Source organism: Puma concolor, chromosome B2 (assembly GCF_028749965.1).
Source record: "Puma concolor isolate L17-30 chromosome B2, mPumCon1.1.hap2, whole genome shotgun sequence".
NCBI classification, from domain to species: domain Eukaryota; kingdom Metazoa; phylum Chordata; class Mammalia; order Carnivora; family Felidae; genus Puma; species Puma concolor.
Window position 1 is genome coordinate 29,950,736 of NC_141671.1, and position 4,492 is coordinate 29,955,227.

Genomic DNA, 4,492 nt, shown 5'->3' on the forward strand with positions numbered 1-4,492 from the left:
GAAAGACATATTAGTGTGGTAGTTTAACTTATCACTGGAAGTCAAGGGAAGAAGACATTGAAGAAGAATGAGTATGGAGAAAAAGTTGAGGTGTCTTGTTTTGTTTTGTTTTGTTTGTTAGTTCAGATGTTGTTGGTGGCCTTTAAGGGAACAACGTCACAGCAGAACTGGGTTAGAAACCACATAGTGAGAGCTAGTAATGCTTTCCATATTTAATGGCATTCCATTCTGGTTCTTAACTCCTCTAGGGCACTTCTTGCTTCAATTGATATGCTGCTCATTCTGGCTTGTCCTAAGGTTACTCTGTGTTCTGGTTACCTAGTATATATGCTGCCGAAGTGAGCACAATGTCTGGTTACCTAATGTTGCCTAACAGATTACCCCAAGACTTAGCAGCATGAGACACCCTTAGTTATATTCATGGATTCTGTGGATTAGGAATTTGGATGGACACAGTGGGGATGGCTTGTCTCTGCTCCATGATGTCTGGGGCTGCAGCTGGAAGACTCAAAAGCTGGGGACCAGAATTATCTGCAGGTTTCTTCACTCACACATCTGACAGTGGATGCTGTCTTATTGGCTGGGGGCTTCAGTTTCTCTCCTGGTGGTCTAGATTGGGTTATTCCTGCATGGTGGCTGGGTTACTGAAAGAAAGAAGCAGGCATGAACTGTATTCTTTTTATAACCTCATCTTTTTTATGATCTACATTGTTCTCCCTGTACCCCATTGGTCAGTGCAGTCACAGCCCAACCCAGATTCAAAGGGAGGGAACATGACCCCACCCTGGAATCTATAAAACTACTGAAGAAGAGCATGGAGGTGGAGGGCCACTCATCTTCAGAAAATGCCATCTGCTATACTCTGTCAGAGCTTCTTATGAGTGTCCTCTTTATTCAACAACCATCAATAATAACAGTAATGGAATGAACTACCTGAGGCCTAGAGGGGTAAGTGAGGTACTCTAGATGACTCAACAAGGACTCCAGTGTGACATGGACCCAGGGCTTCTGGGTTGATGTTACTTTTATTAAGAACTGGATGCCTCCAAAGAGCAAATAAAACTTGTGGAGACTGGGACTGTTTCTTCAGATGCCCCATCCATCCTCACAGCAGCTCAGGGTCAACTACAGAGCTATGAACAGAGATTCCCTCAGCCACTTACTGACTGGTCCTGCATTTGATACACCCATTTAATATGATGACTTAATATAATTTTGTATCTCTTTTCTCAGGAGAGCAGTCAAAGGCTAGGACACAGACCCTAATGTTGCATTCAACTTCCTGGCTGGAAGACCAGGATGAAGTTGCTTCTGATCTCTATGCTGGCAATAAGCAAGGCAGCACCCATGTCAGGAGTGTGAGGTAAGTGGGAGATGCCAAGGAGTATTCAGGTAGAGAAATTAGATGGTGATCTGAGGTAACTGCATAGGAAAAGCAGGGAAGGCTAGAAGGGAAGTGGCTGAGGCAATGGCTGTGGGTCCAGCTCAGAGGGGAGGGGAGCCAATTTCCACCCCCTCCTGAACTCACATCCCAGTTCTAAACATGTTTCACAGCCCCAGGGGGAGACTCTGGCAAAGGATTCAGTGTGGGTAGCAGGCATACTTATCACGATCAGGAGTGGGTGGGAGCAGATCTTAGAACTTACATCAGGTCTCAATTTTCCAGACCCTGCCTATGCCCTGCCCTTCCACCCAAACCTATCTTTGACTTCATCTCTTTAGAAATGTCCTTGGGCTAGCAGTTTCTTTCTCAGAGATTGCAGATCAGGAAGGACCTTTGGAAACCACAGTTTCCACTTCCGCTGTAGGGGCAGAACGCATGGGGCAGCCCAACCCCTCAATGCCTGGGAAGTAGCAGAGGAAGTAACTGAAGCTGGCTCTGTGCTGTAGGACTATTGCCCTTACCAGGTCCCCACTATCCTGCATCAGCCCTGCAGGGACCTGTCAGGGGGTCTTTTTGCCTCTGGTTTCTCTCTATCCTGCTCACCTCTATAAAAAGGTATTTTCTCCCTGCTCAGGCCCCCTGGCAGTAGCTCACTGTGACTTCTCATCTTACCCCCAACTCCTTGGCCTCACCTTCATGACCTTGGTGTATCATTTGTGAGTCACCCTTGCTGCCTTGTTCCAGCCCCACCAATGTGCTTATTGCTCTCTCCCACATAGGAATTACTCACTGCTTATGTCATCAATCCCTCTGGAATGTGCCCCTTCCTCCATGACACCCATTCTCTCTTCATCCTTTATTATTATTTTTTAAACTAATAGTGTTGTCTTTTCCCCCCTTGGATGATTAAAATAATACATACTTTTTGTAGAAAATCTGTAAAATGAAAAATGTATACAAAAGAAAATTGAAAGTACCCATAACTCCACAGCTTAACTAACTGTGGTAACTAACATTACCATTCTGGTGGGCTTCCTTCTTGTCTCCTCCTCACCAAAACTCCTTCCTGCCTCAGGCCTTCATGCATGCTTATTATTCCTTCTGCCTAAAAGTCTCTCTCTCTTCCTTTCTCCTCTACCTACTACCCCCTCTTCTCTTCCCACCTGCATTCTGTGAGTAAATCAACTCATCTGTATGATCATAAAGGTCATTCTTGCAGAGAAACTGTTCCTCTACCTCCAAGTTATGTCTATTACACATTCACAGCACCCAGTACTTTTCCTTGTATCATTTACCACAACTATAAATAAACCATCATTTTTGTCCTCATGTGTTTAATGTCTGTCTAAGCTACTTGACTTGACATAAGGTCCATGACTGGCTTACTTGTTTATTCTGTTGACCCTAGCATCTGCCACAGTGTCCCGTATACAGAAAACACACAACACATTGTACCAAGACACCTTCCTAGAGTAACCATGTGTCCTCTCAGCACTTTAAAATAATCAGTTTAAAAAATACGATGACTCAATTACCATATGAGACCTGGTTCCAGGTACAGGAAACCTGGATCTTGCCCCAAGGAGTCTTCAGTCTTTTGAGGGAGACAGACAAGTAAGTGGAGGATTCTGATATGTCCTTGATGATCAGTTATAAGTATATATAATCAATAGTGTTAAGTAAAGCATAGAGAAAGGGCCCCTAAACTAGCCTTGAGGGAGGTGATGCTATTGTTTTAATTTGTCCTCATTAGTGCATTTACTTCATATAATCATAGGATAATAGAATTGAATGGGACCATGAGATCAATAGGCCCCAACTCTTTCTGTGAGGTGAGGAAATTAAAGCAGTGAAGGGCAATAAAGTGACTTGGCCAAAGCCCCTGGGTAATTTACTGGTGGCAGATCTGGGATTAGAGCCTCAATCTTGAGACTCCCAGTGCAGTACCCTTTCTAACTGTACCTTAGGGGCCTTTGGAGGAGGGGCCTTTAGAGGAGGCACCCCCCCCTTCCATTCTGTTAATCCCCAAGTCCTGCTGATTTTACCTTGTAAAGGTTTCTTCAGTTTGTCTGCTTTTCCTCCCGTCCCCTCTATCACGCTCCAAACCTCCATCATCTCCAGCCTGGGTGCCTACACTCACTTCCTACCTTGTCTCTCTGCTTCTAGTCTTGTCCTGATCAGATTCCTTCTCCACTTTGCAGCCCAAGTGAGCCTTCACAGGCCTAAGTGTGAGCATGTATATCCCCAGCTTAAAGCCTCATTGAATTTTTCGTTCAAATTAATATGGTATGTTAGCTTTGGCTGCCATAACAAAATACTGCAGAGTGGGTGGCTTAAACCACAGAAATTTATTTCTCATTGTTCTGGAGGCTGTAAGTCCAAGATCAGGGTGCCAGAAAGTAGGTTTAATTCTGAGTCCTCTTCTTCTTCTTCTTCTTCTTCTTCTTCTTCTTCTTCTTCTTCTTCTTCTTCTTTTTTCCATGTCAGACAAGTAATGTGCCGAGGTCGTAACAGGGAGGCACATGTCACATAACGGTGTGAATATCCAATCATCACTCTTAGGAACTACAAAAGGAGAAGAGCTCTCTTGTGTCTCCTCCTTTTTTAAGGACACAAATCCTATCAAATTAGGGCCCCAGTCTTAGGACCTCATTTAACCTTAATTACCTACAAAGGACCCTATCTCCAAATACAGTCACATTGGAGTTTGGGGCTTCAACAGATGAATCTTGGGGGCACACAAACCCATCCATAGCACACAGTCTACGAAGTCTTTCTTAATCTGGCCTACTTTACCCACTACCCTCTCTGCTTTCATGCTTCTATACCTTCAATCTCTCTTGGTTCCTTTAACTTGTTCAGTTTTCTGCAGCGCTGATCCCTCCATCATCTTCCCTCTTTCTCTGCCTCTCCTAGTCCTATTTAGTCTTTGTAAGGAAATATCCATCTATCCTTGGAGCAAATGGATATGGTTTGCCCACTTTGGCTCTGAGTCCCCCAAGATATCATAGGACCTGTCTTGGATCTCTTCGAGAGTGCTTATTTTTTTGAGAACCGAGACCTGAAGACACCCAATTACAAAATAGAGTGTACAGCCCCCATTGTAAG

General features: G+C 44.3%; 1 pseudogene; it reads right to left on the minus strand.

The window, feature by feature from the left end:
• Positions 1 to 3,865: 3,865 nt before the first annotated feature.
• On the minus strand, positions 3,866 to 3,961 carry LOC112853826 (small nucleolar RNA U13; annotated as a pseudogene).
• Positions 3,962 to 4,492: the final 531 nt, after the last annotated feature.